General features: G+C 44.5%; 1 protein-coding gene across 13 annotated transcripts in view; it reads right to left on the reverse strand.

The window, feature by feature from the left end:
- The window catches only part of LOC123617716 (uncharacterized), a 95,599-nt gene extending 77,434 nt beyond the window's left edge, over positions 1-18,165 (reverse strand). For 8 of the 13 annotated variants that reach the window (XM_074354295.1, XM_074354290.1, XM_074354291.1 and 5 more), the window contains exon 1: positions 2,367-2,740. The gene's annotated coding sequence lies outside the window, so the exon portion shown is untranslated. Of the gene's footprint in view, positions 1-2,366; positions 2,741-3,173; positions 3,316-3,463; positions 3,518-4,166; positions 4,238-4,903 lie in introns of those variants that run through there. The other 5 variants (XM_074354301.1, XM_074354299.1, XM_074354298.1 and 2 more) reach the window with 3 other exon arrangements.
- Positions 18,166-18,646: the final 481 nt, after the last annotated feature.

Raw genomic sequence — 18,646 nt, forward strand, 5'->3', positions numbered from 1 at the left:
AGAAACAAACAGGACCTAACTGAACTTACAAGCTTTTGCACAGCAAAGGAAACCATAAGCAAAACAAAACAACACCCTACAGAATGGGAGAAAATATCTGTAAATGATTCGACCGACAAAGGCTTAATTTCCAGAATATATTAACAGCTCACAGAACTTAGTAACAAAAAACAAACAACCCAACCCACAAATGGGCAGAAGACCTAAACGGGCATTTCTCCAATGAAGACTACAAATGGCCAACAGGCACACAAAACAATGCTCAAAATCACTGATTCTCAGAGAAATGCAAATCAAAACTACAGTGAGGTATCAGCTCGCACCAGTCAGAATGGCCGTCACGCAAATGCTCATGAATGATAAACGCTGGAGAGGGTGTCGAGAAAACGGGACCCTCTTACACTGCTGGTGGGAACGTAGTTTGGTGTACCCATTCCGGAAAACAGTATGCAAATGCCTCAAAAAACTGTAAAAATTAACTTACCCTATGATCCAGCAATCCCTCTTCTGGGTATATATTGAGAGGGAACTGCAATGCAAAAGAAACCCGCACCCCAGTATTCATAGCATCACTATACACAACAGCCAAGACATGGAAGCAACCTAAATGAAGCAACAGGTGACTGGATAAAGAAGTCCAATGTATACAATGGACTACTACTCTGCCTTCAAAGAAAGATAAAATAATGTCATTTGCAGCAACATGGATGAACCTAGAGACCATCTTTCTAAGTGAAATGAGCCAGAAAGAGAAAAATGCCATATGATACCCCTGATACGTGCAAACTGAAAAACACAACACTACGAACTCACCTACAAAAGAGAAACAGATTCGCAGACTTGGTACACAATCTTATGGTTACCAGGTAAAGGGGGTGGGAAGGGATTAATTTGGGAATTTGAGATTTACAAATCTTAAGCCACGATATACAAAACAGATTTTTTAGAAAATTTTTTCTGTAAAGCACAGAAACCTATGTTCAATACCCGGTGATAACCTAAAACAGAAAAGCCGCTATAGCCACCAACTGAGGAAGCAAGAGAGGAAAGGAGAGTGAGTTATCCTGAGTACAGCCCAGTCCTGGTAAAGTCCTTGCCCGCCGGTGAAGCTGACCCCTGACCGCAATGCGCCCTCCTCCCAGGAGCAGGCTGACAGGAAGACATGCTTCCTATGAACTTGGGGCAGCAGAAGCCGCAGCCAAGACAGGCCCACGGGGAGATGGGAGCAAGTCCATCTCTCCTCCCCCCGGGGGGGGGGGATCAGCACCCCTCCCTGCCGCCGCCCCCAAACCGCACCACGCCTGCCTCCGGGGGCCCAATGACCTGGGAACAAGTGACCCGCGAACCTGGGGCAGCGGCGGAAAAGGGGCGCTGCCCCTGGCGAACTGGCCGATTTGCCCCCACACCCGCGGCGGCACGGCCTGGGGGCAGCCTCTGCTGCCCCAGGCGCGTCCCCAGGTCAGCCTGCTCCCAAGATGCGGGCGCGGCATGGTCGGAGGCAGTGCCGGCAGCGGCGGGTTTAGGGGTTCGCCTCTGCGAGTCTGTGGATTGTTTCAAATGACCCCGCGGCCTGTCCTGGCCTCCGCCTCCGCCTCCGCCTCCGCCTCCGCCTCCGCCTCCGCCGCCCCAGGTTCGCGGGGCCCAGGGTACAAGTCAGCCTGCTCCTGGAAGGCAGGAGCTGTGCTGTCAGGGGGAGGCGGCGGCGATGGCGGGATTGGGGCTGCCCTGTGCCGGCGCGGGCATTTGCTTTCATTTCCCTGTCGCTGCCGCCGCACCCCCCGCCCCCACCCCGCACACTCTCCGCACTGCGCCCGCCTCCCAGGAGCAGGCTGACGGCCAGACGTGCACCCCGCCAACATGGGGAAGCAGAGCCGGCCCCCAGAACAGGACGCGGGGGAGACAGGAGCAATTTCACAGGCTCCCAAGGGCACACCCCGCTCCCAAAAGCAGACCCCTCTCCCGGACGCGGGGGTGCCGCCGCCGCCGCCGCCGATGCCACCGCGCCCCCCCCCACGCTCCCCCGCACCCTGACAGCACCGCACCCGCCTCCCGGAGCAGACCATGGCCTGAAGGCCAGTAGGAGGTGCTCCCTGGCGGAACGGCTCCCTCCTAGCTCCCGGGGCGGCACCCGGTTCCCCAAACCCGGGTATAAGCTGCAGCGAAGAGGCGGCGCTCACGGACTAGTAATGGGGGGGAGGGATGGGCACCACGAACCGCGCGGTGGCGCCGACCTACTTCAGGATCCTAATGGGTCGCGCAGCCCGGGCCTCACCCACGCACCGCTACCCGCGAGCCTCTCCCACTGCGCAGCCCAGGCCGCACCCGCCGGCTCCCCGACCTGCGCGCCCCCACCAGCGCCCCCTTACCTGCTCGGCGACGGCAGCGGAGGCACAGCAAGCGGCGGCCCAGACCCCAGGCCGCGTTCATCCTCCGGGAGCTGGTCCAGGAACGCCCGGCTCCCGCCCGGCTTCCACACGCTCTGGGCGGGTCCGCGTCCCCGAGTCTGTCCGTTGACGCGCGCGTGCACGCCCCTCGTCCTCCCGCCCCCAGCGCGGACGGACGTGGCGACTGGGGCCGGGCTTGGGGGGGCGGGGCCTGGCGGTGGGATGGCACCGCCCCACCCCCTACCCGCCCCGCGGGGTTTCCATCATCCTTAAGGTCCCCATCCTGCCATCGTCAGATCCTGGCACCCAACCAGAACCACCATGGGCCAAGAGCCAGGCCACAGCCCCCAGCCCCACTCCCCCTGCTCTCCGACCCCCCACCCAGTCACTGCCTCCCCACCTCCTGCCACATTGGACCCCCCAAGACAAGGCTCCTTCTCCTCACACTCATGTCCCCACCTCCAGTCTGTGCCCCACTTGGTCCTAAGATACAGCCTCTGCAATCAAGCTGATCCCTCCTGCCTCACCCCGGGTCCCCCCCCCACCATCCAGAGGTAGTCCCCTCACCCTTCACCAGCTTATTTGGAAAAAGATATTCTCAATGTTCCTCCTCCCTCTCCTCCTCCCTCACCTCCCTGGCAGAGCTGTAGGCCGCACAGGGGTGATGAGGGGTCAGTGGGGTGCACGGGAGGGGGAAGGGGCTGACTGGGGAGGGAGAAGAGAGGGAAGGGGGCCCAAGGGCGAGTGCACTGGGGCGAGAGGCATGGCTGCGGCTGGGGGGTCACTCACCGAATTGGTTCCATGAAGACCAGGACTTGAGGCTGCTGCTTGTGCCCAGGTGGGGACTGAGTTCCGTTGCCATAGGGCGGCGGGGGGTCAGGGACAGGCAGGGGGTGAGACCTGCTCTGCCCCTGCCCGGGGAGAAGCACCTCTGAGCGGAAATGTTGAAAGGGAGGAGAAGGGAGAAGAAGAGGGAAACAAAGGAAGGGGAAATGGGGGAAAAATAAGAAAAAGCGAGACAGATGCGCTGTCCTGTCTGCTAGCGGGGAAGGCTGGGGAGGGAGAGGCTGATTCCTTACTGTTTGTTTAGTTCTTAGGAACAAAACTTCATTTTCCTTCCTGTGACATGACTTCTGTGGATATTTAAAACATAGCCTTATTAAAAAATCATAGCACTGTCAAGAGAAAAATGTAAGACTGATCTCCTGGAGAGAAATATTACATGTGAATGTTTGTCATAAAATAATTATATACAAACAGGTATTGAGGAAGTTAAATAAATCATCTTTCTCTCCCAAGCATAGTAATTTACGGAGTATTAGCTCCTCACTAGAATTATCTATATGCCTTTCTGCCCATGTTACATTTTTAACATACTGACTTTAACAGCTGCCCTATTGTGAAAATTAGCTGAAAAATGTCATGTAAATGAAGCTTAAAAAGATAATTCCTGTCTTGACTCTCAACTGAATTTTTATTCTGTTTTACACTGAGCCATGTGAAAGGCCATGTCATAAGTATTTGTCTTCTAGGTGGTAACATACCAGGCTACTCCTTAGTCATTGATCAACACGTGGGCTGACGGCCCCACGTAGAGATAAAACTGTCCAGCCTCATCTGTGCTCCTGTTACTTTGCAGCTGTCATTTTGACAATATAAGTGAAGAACTCATTCTATAACCTGGGTTGCCCAGCTAGTGGTTGCTGGTTTTTCACTCATCTAGAGGCCAAATTCATCTACCTTTGAGTGCTAGGTCAGCAGCGATGTATGAGGCTGTCTTACCTGGTTAAAGAAATCCATTTTGAGGTTCTTCCGTATAGCACAGGGAACTATGTGCAGTATCTTGTAATAACCTTTAATCAAAAAGAATATGTAAATGAATATATGCATGTATATGCATGACTGGGACATCGTGCTGTACACCACAAATGGACACATTGTAACTGACTATACTTCGGTTTTTAAAAATATCCATTTTAAAGTCCAATATAATATTTTAAAATAGAGTAAATATCATTGTATATGCAAATCACCAAATGCATACCACCAAAACAAAATCTGCTTGAGAGTATCATGTCTTAATTCATGTGAGAGTAATCTCTGTGGCCTACCATCAATAAATTGGAATTGAAAATTACAAAGAAAAAAAAAAGAAATCCATTTCAACTGTCCCCTAACGCTTGGTGCAGTTGGGTCCTCCAGGAGCCAAGCCCAAGCTTTAATCCTCTGAGTCGCCCCTGCGCCCCTGCCGTCCACCCTGCTGAAGCCTTCGCGCTCACTGCTGCTCTTCCTCCTCCTGTCCCTCCCCCATTTCTCAAGCAGACGTTATTCACAGGCCTGGGGGTCTAAGTCCTCATCCAGCTTTGGTTTTTCCTCCTGTACTTCTCCCTAGAGACAGCCCCTACATAGTTTCTTTCTTTCTTTCTTTTTCTTTTCTTTTTTAATTGCAGTATGGTTGGTTTACAGGGCCCTGTTAGTTGCTGGTGTACAGCATAGTGATTCAGATATAAACTACTCACCTGTGTGTCTTCCTGGTCACATCTTGTATTGCTCTTCCCAGAGAACGTGTCCAATTTCCAGAATTAGGTTCCACCTGGTGCCAGGGTGCCCTGACATCACTGGTGACATGTGGTCTCTTGTGCTTTTCTTATTTGCTGAGTTGAGTGAACCTGACTGTAATGAGGAAGAGGCTGCCTGAAGCACGTTTAGATGAAAGTTTACCTTCTGTCGTCAGTAACTTTAAACTGCCAAAAAGTGGTATCAGCCAAGTTGAAAAGCTTCTCCTGGTCACGTCCCTGAGCTCTCCTCCTCCCTGCTCTTCACACCAGCCTCTGGGTTATTCTGGTTCTTTCAGATTATTGATGCAACTTAGAGCAAATGATTTGACAAAGATCTCATCTGTTGACCAGTAAATGGATGTTAACAGTTTTTCCTACAAAAAGTAAAGAAAACAGACCACATTTAATATATATTTGGGCAAACTTAAAATGACTGACTGTCCTTTTACCTTTTATATCTTGCCAGCCACAGTCCAGAAGTTGACATCAAACATAATTCATTCATGTCCATGATGTTTCCCACAATTCATAGCTACTCGGGTGTGTCATTTTCACCACTGATTCTAATGACATTTTGTCTTTGCACACCTCCAGGTTTTCCCCAGCAGACCCATGGGGCTACCCTGGCTCTGAAGAAGTTGAGCTCTTTAGTCTGCAGATGGCAGTCGCCGAGGAGACTCTGAATGGGGCGTCCCCTTCCACCACCCGTGGCTGAGGATCATCTGAGGAAGGGGGTGCAGTGAGAACTTCAGAGCTGCCATCGACAAGTCCTGTGACAAACCTGCCGTGGACAATGATGATGAAGGCATGGAGATGTGTAAGTGCCCAGTGTCTAAAAGGATGGCCATTGCACACAGCTCTGCAGAGCATCAGTTCTTAAAGTGTGCTCTGGGGCACCCTGGGGATTCCCAGTGCCCTGCAGAGGGATCTCTGAGGTCTAAGCCATTTTCATAAGAAGGCGATGTTATTTTCATTTTCACTCTCACTCTCTTCCAAGTGTACGGTTGGGTTTTCTACAGGCTACCTGCCCTGTGATACCGCAGTAGACTGAATGCAGAGCAGATAGAAAAACCTTTCCAGCTAGATACTGAGATTTGCTAAAATTTAACACGGTGCCATTGTCCTCACTAGTTGTTTTTTGGAAAATAGTTTTGTGGGGTTTTTTTGTAAAGTATAATTATCTGTCATCATAAAATTTGTTATTGTTTACAAAGTAATTCATATTTGTTTAAACCCTCTTAGTTTTCATGCAGTAAATATGGTTAGATGTAATTCACATACAATTTTTTGAGTCTTGAATAAATTTTAGGAGTGTCAAGGTATCCCAGGAAACAAAATGTTTGAAAACCACTGCTGTGTAGTGTCTCTGTAATACTGTATCTCAAAAAAATGAATGTGTGTAATCATCTGTGATTTTGAAAACATATTTTTGTTTTGTTTCTATGAATTACTCTTGCTTTCCCTGAACTGAGCTAGCAAGATATGTTTGTGTATGTGTGTATTTCCAAATTGCAAATTATTTTAAACCAAAATTACCGAAAGTCAAAGGTTGTAGTGAAGAAGCAATGTGTTTTCCATAGTCTGTTGAGAGGAAAGCAACATTTTGTCAGTATGTACAACTGTCTTCTGTGGGGAGTTGTCATTATAGTTAACCATTCATGGTGTAAAATTGTTATCCTGTCCAAACTCGTTCTGCTCTCCATGTGACAGGCCAGTAAACCGGGAGACGAGGTGTTGGGGCGAGGAATAGCGACTGTATTTGGAAAGCTGGCCGACCCAGAGGATGGCTGACTAATGTCTTGCAGAGCTATCCTGCTCCAACCAGAATCAGAATACAGGCTACTTTTATACAAAAAAAAAAAAAAAAAAAAAAAAGGTGGGGGCGGTGTGTGTGGTTGGTTGCTGCAAACTTCTTGGTGCAGGAATTCTTTCTAGTGCAGCTGTTCACGTGGGCCAGCTCACGGTGTTCCTGCAAAACCTCCAACAAAACAAATGTTAGTCTCTATTCTGCAACTTGTTATCTTTACATGAGTGCAGAGCCAGCAACACTAAGCCTAGGGAACAGGGCACAGGGGTAAAGTCAAAGGAACAGGTGTAATATGGAGTCAGATTTGTTCTTTTCTATTATATGCACACGCGCACGCACACACACGCATACAAAATACATTATTCATTAAGACTCTGCATTCACCATGAACTGATTCTATGCGATTTTTGTAGTACTTAATATTTCTTAACTGTTCTGTCGTCTAAGTGTGATAGAGAAAATAAGAAATTCATGTTCACAGGGTTAACTAGGAAAGGACCTTCCTTCGGGTGGGTCTTATGGCTATAGATTTAATATTTTCATCCATTTTTATTGGATTCCTAACTCTTTCCCCATAGGAGACTCTGTAAACTTGTTCTGTCTCTTTCAGTCATCACCTTGCTCTTTCTTCTTTAACCCGAAAAGATGGCTTTGTTGGCAACTCACTGATAAAATTGAGACATCCTGGATGAGTTTCACATGCTTCTGTTTTGCCCTCAGAATACCAATATCCTAACACCGTGTGTAGTGCTGCAGGTCCTCCCGACAGCACCACACACTGACTCCACTCCCCCAGCCCCCAGGTGAGCTTGCCCCAAACCACCTGGATAGGGCTGCACCCCTGACCTCATGGCTTTGTGCACAGGACTGTCCCAGGACAGGGCTGCATCCCTGACTCAGAGCCATGTGCACATCACTCTCCGAGGATAGGGGTGTATCCATGACCTTAAGCTATGTGCAGAGGACTGTCCCAGGATATGGGGGCATCTCTGAATCGGGGCCCTGCATACCAGACTGTTGCACGACAGGGTGCACTGCTGTTCCCTATGCTTTGTGCACAAGATTATGTTCAGGATAGGGATTCGCCCCCGACCTCTGAGCCTCGTGCACAGTACTGACCCAGGGCAGGGTTGCATCGCTGACCTCGGAGCCGTTTGCACAAGACTGTAGCCGGATAGGGCTGAATCCCTGTCTTCAGAGCCATAGGCATAGGACTGTCCCAGGTTAGGGCTGTAGGCCTGACCTCGGAGACCTGTGCACAGAACTGTTCACAAATAGGGCTAGAACCCTGACCTTCAAGGCCTATGCACAGGACCGTCCCAGGATAAGGCTGCATCCCTGACCTTGGGCCCTGTCCACAGGACTGTCATGAAGTATAGCTGCAACTCTGACGTTGGAGGCCTTTACACAGGACTGTCCCAGGATAGGGCTGCATCCTGAACCTCAGGACCCTTTGACAGGACTATAGCCAGATAGGGCTGCACCACTGACTTCAGGGCCCTGTGCACAGGATTTTGCCAGGATAGGACTGCATCCCTACCTTCAGAGCCCGATGCACAGGACTGTCTCAGGAGAGGGCTCTGTCCCACATCTTGGAGCCCTGTGCACAGGACCTTCCCACGTTAGAGCTCCAGGACCCACCTCGGAGCCCTGTGCACAGGGCTGTCACCAGATAGGGCTGCACCACTGCTCTCAGGGCCCTGTGCCCAGGACTGCTCAGGACAGGGCTGCATTGCTGACCTGGGGCCCCATGCACAAGACTAGCCAAATTTAAGACTTCCTCCCTGAAGTAGGACTCCTTTGCACAGGACTATAGCCAGATGGGGCTGCACCACTTACCTCGGAATGTGAAGCAGAAGACTGTCCCAGCACAGGGTTGCAGCCCTGACTTCAGAACCCTATGCACTGGACTGTGTTAGGATAGGGCTGTGTCTGTCACCTCAGAGCCCAGTGCACAAGGCTGTCCCAGGAAAGTGTGGTGTCTCAGACCTTGAGGCCTAGTCCAGAGGACTGTCCCAGGTTAGGGCTGCAGGCCTGACTTTGGAGGCCTGTGCACTGGACTGTCCCAGAACAGGGCTGCATCCCTGACCTCGGGCCCTGTGCACAGGATGTTCCCAAGACAGGGCTGCATCCCTGAACTCAACAGTTCTTTGCACCAGACTGTAGCCAGATAGGGCTGCACCACTGACCTCGGGGCCCTGTGCCCACAAATGTTCCAGCATAGGGTGGCATCATGACTTCAGAGCCCTATGCACTGGACTGTCCTAGAATAGGGCTATGTCCCTTATCCTGGAGCCCTGTGCACAGGACTGTCCCAGGATAAGTCTGTATCCCTGACCTCAGGGCCTTGTCCACAGGACTGTCCCAGGTTAGGGCTGCAGGCCTGACCTCGGAGCCCTGTGCACAGGACTGTGGCCGAATAGGGCTGCAACTCTGACCTTGGAGGCCTCTGCACAGGACTGTCCTAGGGTACTGCTGCATCCCAGACCTGGGGCCCTGTGCACAGGACTTTCCCAACACAGGGCTGCATCCCTGACCTCGGAGTAGTTTGCACAGGACTATCACCGGACAGGGTGGTACCGCTGACCTCAGTGTCCTGTGCACAGGACTTTCCCAACATAGGACTGCAAGCCTGACTTCAGAGCCCTGTGCGCAAGACTGTCGCAGAATAGGGCTGCATCCCTGACCTCAAGCCTTGTGTATAGGACTTCCCCATACAGCGCTGCATCTCTGACCTCAGAGACCAGAGTACAGGACTGTCCCAGTATGGCGGGTAGAAGAAAAAACAAAAAGAGAAATTAAAACACGTCTTGAAAGAAACTACAATGGAAAATCAACACAATAAAACCTGTAGGATGCAGTAAAAGCAGTTGTAAGAGAGAAGTATATCACAATAAATGTCTACATCAAGAAGCAAGATCTCAAATTAACTACTTAACTTTCATTGCAAGGGACCAAAAAAACTAGTAACAAACAAAGCACAACTTTAGCAGAAGAAAATATATTTAAAAAGATCACAGCAGAAATAAGTAAGAGACCAGAAAACAATAGAAAAGATCAATGAACGAAGATCTGGTTCTATTGAAAATATTTTTTTAAGTTGACAAAACCTTAGCTGTAATAACTAACAAGAGAGACAAGACTCAAATGAATAAAACCAATAACGAAAGAAGAGGCATTACACTAATACCACAGGAACTACCGCGATCCTAAGAGACCGCTGTGAGCAGTTACACACCAACAAACTGGTTAAGCCAGAAGAAATGGATACATTTCTGGAATCATACAATTAACCAAGAAAAAATTGAACAGATTAATAATGACTAAGGAGACTTAATCATCATTAAAGATCTCCCAACAAAGAGAAGTCCAGGAGCAGATGTCTTCACTGGTGAATTCTATCAAAAATTTAAAGAAGAATTAACACCAATTTTTCTCAAACTTTAAAAAAATAAAAAGTGAACATCCCCAATCTCGTTTTATAAGGCCAGCATAATCTCAATACTAAAGTCAGACAGGATAGCTACAAGGGAGCCAGTTCCTAGCCAGAACAATTAGGCAAGGAAGAGAAAGAACAGGCACCCGAACTGGAAAGAAAGAAGTGAAACTGTCTTTGTTTGCAGATGATATTATCTCATATATAAAAACCCTGAAGATTCCACCAAAAAGCAGTTAGTACTAATAAACAAATACGAAAATTGCAGGGTTGAATATCAGCATACAGAATCAGCTGCATTTATATACACTAACAGTGAGTCATCTGAAAAAGACACAAATCAATGGAAAGATATCTTGTGTTCATGAATTGGAAGAAATAATATTGTTAAAATGTTCATACTACCCAGTCATCTATAGATTCAAAAATTCCAATGGCATGTTTCACAAAAACAGAAAAAAAAAATCCTAAAATTGGTGCAGAATCACAAAACACTGATAGCCAAAGCAATCATGAAAGAAGGACAAAGCTGAAGGCATCACACTTTCTTTCAATCACTATTTAAAAACTATACTATTTGAAACACTGTGGTACTGGCCACATAGGCCAATGGAACAGAATGGAGGACTCAGAAATAAACCCTCTCATATATGATTAAGTAATATTTGACAGTGGAGCCAAATTTACTCAATTGGGAAAGAATAGTCTCTTCAGTAAGTGGTGTAGAGAAAACTGGATAATCACATACAAAAGAATAAAACCAAAGCCCTACCTTACACCACTCAAAAATAAACTTGCAACAGATTACTTAAGTATGACATGAAACTATAAAACTTCTAAAATAAAAAAGGGAGAAAGCTTTTCGACTTCAGCACTGCCAATGATTCTTTTGGATATGGCACCAAAGGGAAAAGCAACAAAAACATGAGTGAATAGGGAGGCTATAATATTAAAAACCAAAAACAAACAAACAAAAAAACCAGCTTACACAAAGATACAACCAAAAAAGTAAATGGCAAATTACGAATGGGGAAAAATTTTTGAAAAGCATGTTATCTGATAGGGGTTTAATTTCCAAAATATATATGGAACTCACATAATTCAAATGCAAATAAAATAATCTGTTTTTAAGGTGCCAGAGGAACTGAGTAGCCATTTTTCCCCCCAAAGACTACATACAAATTGCCCAGATTTGAAGAACTGCTCAACATCACTAATCATCAGGGAAATTCAAATCAAAACCACAATGAGAAATCTTCTCTATCACCTCTTACCTGTTAGAATAGCTACTATAGCATAGGAAAGAGATGAATGTTGGCTAGGATGTGGTGAAAAAGAACACTTGTGCATTGTTAATGGAAATGTAAGCTTTTAATCACTGTATGGAAAAGAGTATGGATATTCCCCAAGAAATTAAATACAGAGCTAACATATATAATGCAGGTAAAAGTGTTCTGTACTCCAATTTCCAATGTGTGTGTGTGTGTGTTTACAACAAGCAATTCTCCTATCCCAGCTGGATGTCCTACAACTCAACTCAGTTCTGACTACCCATCAAGAGATAGCACCAGATTCCACTGGGTAACAGCGCAGACCCACCCGACTGTCCTCCACTTTAGGTGCCAATAACTAGCTGCTCTTTTCACTTGTGCTCCTGACCAACTGGCTACTGGTTGGAGGGTCCCATGACCCCTCCTTGTGTTTAATTAATTTGCTAGAGGGGCTCACAGAACTCAGGAAACTCTTGACGACTGGTTTATTACAAAGCATACATACTGAAGAACACAAATCAATGGTCGGATGAAGAGAACAAAGGAGCTTCTGTCCTCACGCAGTCTGGGGCCCACATAGCGTGGTGGTATATGGACGCCTTCTGGTTTCCCAGCCTGGAAGCTCTCCAAACCCCCTACTTTGGAGTTTTTATGGAGGTTTTCTTACATAGGCATTATTGATTAAATAATTGGCTACTGGTGATTGATTCATTTTCCAGCTCCTGTCCCCACCCAGAAATCAGGGAGTGGGGCTGAAAGTTTCCGACCCTCTATTTGTGGTTTGTTCCCCTAGCAACAATCCCCATCTTTAAGAGTTTTCAAAAAGTCACCTCATTAACATAAATTTATTTGTGGTTGAAGGGCGTTTGTCATGAATAACAAGACACCCATTTCTCCTTTATGGCTCTGAAGCCTTTTCAGGAACTGAGGACAAGAGACCAAATATTATCAAAAGATGTTCCCATCTTTTCCTTTCCCTTGTAGCTGATTTCTAGTCTCATAGTGTGGTGTTTGGAAAAGTTGCCTGACATGATTTCAGCTTGCTTAAATTTACTGAGAGTCGTCATGTGACCTAGCATGTGCCCTCTCATGGAGATTATCCATGTGCACTCAGAAAAAAAATACATTCTGCTGTATATAATGGAGCCTATAATTATTTATCTTATATACATTACATATAATAGTGTACACAAAATACATCATTTTAATTATATGTTTTATATATGTAATTTTTAATTTAGTCAGAACTTTATATCCATTGATAGGAGCATTTACTTGATTTACATTAAAGTAATTATTGATTGGTGTACACTTGTTTTTATTTTGTTATTTGTTTTTGTATTACCTTGGATTTTTTTGGATTATTTTTTCTTTCTTTCTTCCTGTTTTCTTCAATTCACTTGTGATCTCATGACTATCTTTAGTATTTTGTTTGGATTCATTTCTCTTTTTTGCATGTGTATTACTATAGATTTTTTATTTTTGGTTGCCGTGAGGTTTATATACAGCATTCTCTCTCTCTCTCTCTCTCTCTCTCTCTCTATATATATATATATATATATAGACAGATATGTGATTATTTTAAGTTGATGATATCTTAAGGTAGAACAAATTTTAACAATCATGCATTTACTACCCCACCGACATTTAATGTTTTTAACATCATATTTTATATATTTTTGTTTTATGTACCCCTTAGCTCTTATTTTGGGTATAGATGATTTTACTACTTTTTTCTTTTAATCTTCTTACTAGCATTATACATGACTGATCTACAACATCTACTGTGTCTTTGCCTTTACCAATGCGGGATTTTTTTTTTTTTTTTTTGATTTTCATATTTCTCTTTGTGGTCTTTCTTTTCTCCTTAAAAAAGTCCCTTAACATTTCTTATAAGAAGGCTGATGCAATGCTGCTTAACTTAGTTACCATTTGCTTTTCTGTAAAATTACATCTCTCTTTCAAATCTAAATGATAGCCTTGCTGGGCCAGATAGTCTTCGTTTTATACATATATATATATTTTTTTCTTTCATCACTTTAAATGTATTATGCCACTCCCTTCTGGCCTGCAAAGTTTCTGCTAACAAGTTAATTGAGAGTCTTATGTAATTTCTCTTTTATATAACTGGTTGCTTTTGACTTCCTGCTTTTAAATTTATTTATTTGCTTTCTTTATTTTTACATTTTGCCACTTTAATGACAATATGCCTTGATGTGGGTTTTTCTGGGTTGATCTTGGTTGGGATTCCCTGTGCTCCCTGGTCTTGGCTGTCTATTTCCTTTCCCACATGGGAGAAGTTTTCAGCTATCATCACTTCAAGTAAGTTCTCCGCCTCTTTCCCTCCTCTCCTTCTGAGATCCCTACACTGTGAATGCTTGATGTGGTCCTAGAAGTATCTTAAATTGTCCTCATTTTTAAAAGTATTTTTTTGTTTGTTTAAGCTTGGGTATTTTCCATTACTCTGTCTTCTAGTTTGCTGATCTGTTCTCTGTATCATCTAATTTACTGCTAGTTCCTTCCTTTGTATTTTTTCTTTATTGTATTCTTCAGCTCTGCTTGATTTTTAAAATATTTTCTAACTCTTGTTAAATTTCTCACTGTGTTCTTCTGTTCTTCTTCTGAGTTCAGTAAACACTTTTATGATCATTACCTTGAACTTTTGTCAGGGCAGATTGCTTATCTCTATTTTTCCTTGTTCTTCTGGGGTCTTATTTTTATATTTTATATCCCTCTTTCACCTCATTTTGCATAAGTCTCTATTTTTTTGTATGTATTAGGTAGGTCATTTATGTTTCCCAATCTTGTAGAAGTGGACTTATGTAGGAAAAGCAGTCTTACATGGGGCCCAGCAGCACACTCCTCTCTGTTTCCCAGAGCTGTGTGACCTGGAGGGTCCTCTGTGTGCGCTGACTGGGATCTTCTGTGGTAGAGCCAACTATTGTCACATGCTGGTAGAGGGGGCTGGCCCTCAGCCCACTGGTTGCCAGGCCCTAACCTGTGTGGAGGATTCCAGTTGCTGGTGAGAGCGGTTGGCTCCTGCTATGGCTGGTTCATGATCCGGGGAGTTCCAAGGCTGAGGCTGGACCACTGGTTGTTGTGGCCAGGCGATGGCATTGGTTGCTATTGGGACCAGTGTTCCCAAGACTGCTACTGACCAGCTGTTGGGTAGATAAGCCTCTACCAGGTGCTAATAGGCTACAGCGGGGGCTTTAAAAAGGCATTTAGCAGCACCAGTGTCACTGTCATAGAACAAGCACCCCAAAATGCTGCCACAAGTATCTATGTCCCTAGGAGGAATCCCAGTCCTTCTAGTCTCTGGGACCCTTTCCAAGATCAAGCAGTGGGTCAGACTCAGGTTCTTTTCAAATTATCATCTCTGAGCTGGGTGTTAAAGCATGTGTATTTTGTACGTGCCCTTTAAGAGCAAAATCTTTGTTTCCTACAGCCCTCTGGCTCTTCCATATGCAAGTCCCACTGGCCTTCAAAGCTGATGTTAAATGTGCTCTTCTTCCTGGTGGAGAACCCCCAGGCTGGGGAGCAAGTTATTCTTGCTCCTGGAGGAAAACCTCTGCAATTGCAATGATCATACTGTTTGTAAGTCACCTGCCCAAGGGTGTAGGTCTCGAATTTATCCAGCCTTCACCCCTCCTACACATCTCATTGTGGTTCCTGCTTTGTATCTTTAGTTGTGGACAAATCTTTTCCACCTCTGTAAATAGTTGTAATTTTTGTACTTCCATGGGAGGAGGTGAGCTCAGGGTCTTCCTATTCTTGTGACTTGGCCAGTCGTCTTTACAACTATTTTCTTATTTTGAAAATTATCTATGTTCTTTTAAAAGTATTTGCTTTTGTATCTTAAATTCGTTTTAGCTAAAAATTCTTGCTTTTCAGCTGTTGTCAATTTACTTAATTGTATATTTATATTTCAAAAGTTTTGATGAAATTACTTCATACAGAAACCATAGAGAGAAGTGTCTTATTTATGGATTGAAATATTCAATATCATAACGACATTTTTTCACCTCAAATTAATTTATGCATGTAAATTGAGATAACAGTCCTAATAGAGTTGTGTTTAAACTTGACAAGTTAATTCTAAAATGAATATAGAATTGTATAGAGTCAACAAATCAGTAAGACTCTCTTGAAGAAAACTACGGATAGACTTAGGTTATTAAGCATTAATAGTTTGAAAGGATAAATTAATAAAAATATGGTCTCAGTACATAAATAAAGAACCTACTGAGAAATAAAAGAGATTAGCAAATAAGATTGATAACAGACTACACAGATATGGGGATGAGTGTTTGGTAACTGATAGGGTATTGATATATGACAAAAATTACAATAAAACATAAGTGAAAGGTTTTGTAAGTGATTACACTTAAAATTAATATTTCTATGTGATAAAAACACCATTAAGTATAATGAAGATGGACAACACTAACAAAACACACAGTAACAAATAACTTATAAACAGAATATACAAAGGAAAGCAAACCATAAATGATCCAATAGAAAAAAATTGGTCACAGGTAACTCACCTGGAAAGAATTTTGAATTGCTAAGAAAGAAATGGAAAGATATGCAATGATTTTCTTAATCAGGAGAGAGAAAATGAAAATATAGTCTACAATTTTCTGTCCATGGTATTGTTAAAACTAATATATCTTATTACAAGTGTTAGCAATACCAAGTGGAAATTGAGACTGTAACATATGGCTGATGAGGATATGGCTGATGAGGATATAAACAGCCGTACCACTTTGGAGAACGATTGAGCAATCTCTACAAAAGGAATACATGCATGTTCTCTGATGAAACAATTTTCTTTCTGTTTCCTAGAGACACTTTTGAGCGTGTGTCCAGGGATATGCATTGCAGTACTATTTACAGACAAGACAGTGTTAATGTAACTTTTTCAACAATCGACTGGATAAGTATACGATAACGTTTTTATAATAGGACACTTTTCTACAATTAAAAATGTTAGCTCTATATAAAAAACATGGGGAAATTTAGAACTATAAAACTAGTGAAAAAGCAAATTGCAAAATGACAGCAAGAGTGTGACATAATTTATATAAAGTTTTAAAATACACAAAACTGTGCACTATTGATGCACTCACACCTATGTAATAAAAGTAAAAATATATACGTGAGACATTATACAGTAATAAAAGTAGTGGCAAGGCTGGAAAATGGATCAGAGAAAAAGGGCTTTGGTATTATAAAACAACGTCCGTTTAAATAAAAACTTAGGTATATACTAACAGCATACAATGGTAACTATCATTGGTGGTGGGTAAATTTGTATGTCATATTGTTTTATGTGTGCTTGAATTGTTTGATAATTAAGAAAAACCTTGGCACAACCAGAACCCTAAAATTACAGGAACTACGTACCCCTCATCCAAGCCGGCATAGACCTGACATGTCTAAAGTGAAAGAATAAATGTCATCCCTCCCCAGTGACTCACAACAATACAGTTAGTTCTTAAACGCCACTTCACACACAGGGTGAAAGGTCAGGGATGAAAGCAAAACTGCATTGATTAGGATTCCGCAGAGGAGATTTTGGAAATGCTCTTCATTCGCCTACAGTTATGAACTCAGAATTAGTACGATGGTTAAATGAAATACTACCTACAAATAACTTAAAACAGTGCCTGATAAAGTAAACACTCAGTAAATTCTGCTTATTATTGCTTGTAAAACATTAGAGAGATTGCAGAAGTGACCAGTTCTCAAAATTACTAAGAAGTCAACAATAACATAATGCAGCTAAGATCTAACATTAGGACACCACTCAGCTACAAGTGCTCCATACTCACGTATCATTTGGTATGCACGTCTCAGACAAAGAATTTTGACAAACAGATGCTTGCCTTTATTATGTTGTAAATAACTGAAAGGAATAGAAACGAACGTGCTGCCATCAGTAACGATTTAGAACCAGCAGACTGGTGGATTCCACATTTACAATTAATCTGTGTATCATCCCTCCCGGCTGTGGCAAAATGTAAGTATCAAAACAGAAGCCTTAAAAAAAAGCGTAAACTTTGGAACTGATCATTTCAGGGTTCAAATCAAGGTACAACTTCTTTTTTTAACTAGGAAAATGATACTGAAACAATATTTAAATACTCTTTGCTTCAGAAAATTCATCTTATAGAAAATAGTGTCATGACTGAATTCCCAGGGTTTTTGTAAGGTTTATATTCATATAAATATAAAGCCTGGCACTGATGTAGGTAATGTTAGTTCCCGCTGTTAAAATACGATCAGCCTTCACAATACTTAGAGTCCCGTTATTTAACATTTCTCATTTACACAAATCAACTATTTCTGTCAGAATCACTTATCAGTCCCAGTTAACTTAAAATATATTCTATAAATCAGTGTAGCTACAAACTACGAGGACACTGTTTTTAGTAACTTCACATGTATTATTAACGTTTATTATTACAACGACCACCTTTTCTGATTCAAGCCATTCAACACACACACACACACATGCACACATGCAGCAATTAAGTTAACTGGAAATTTTAAAAACTGCTCCTGGGAGGCAGACGGGGTGTGGTCAGGGGGGCTCAGCAGCGGCAGCGATGACAGGATTGGGGCTGCCCCATGCTAGAGCAGGAATTTGCTCCCATTTCCCGCTGTCACTGTCACTGCTGCCCCTGCAGCTGCCCCCGCCCCGCCGCGCCCCGCCCCAATGACTACACCACGCCCACCTCTCAGGAGTAGGCTGACCTGAGGACATGCCTCCAGGGAGCCCGGGGCAGCAGAGGCCGCCCCCAGGCCAGGCCACGGTGGACAGGGGAGCAAACCCATAGGCTGCCACAGGGCAGAACCCCCTCTCCCACTGCAACTGCCTCAGACGCCACCTCCGCAGTCACCCCGCTGCCCCCTGATCGAACCACGCCGGCCTCCAGGGAGGAGGGTGACCTAAACACGTTGAGTCCTGCAAACCTGGGGCAGCAGAAGCTGTCCCCAAGCCAGGCCACTGGGGAGATGAGAGCAAACGCAGGGCTTGCACAGAGCTGCCTCACTCCCGCCACCGCCACCCTCGCCCCTGACATCACCATGCCAGCCTCCTGACCTAAAGACGTGGGTCCAGTCAACCTGGGGCGGCAGAGGCCACCCCCAGGTCACGCTGTGGGGGCGATGGGAGCAGATGA

This window comes from Camelus bactrianus, chromosome 27, assembly GCF_048773025.1.
Source record: "Camelus bactrianus isolate YW-2024 breed Bactrian camel chromosome 27, ASM4877302v1, whole genome shotgun sequence".
In the NCBI taxonomy this organism is placed as follows: Eukaryota; Metazoa; Chordata; class Mammalia; order Artiodactyla; family Camelidae; genus Camelus; species Camelus bactrianus.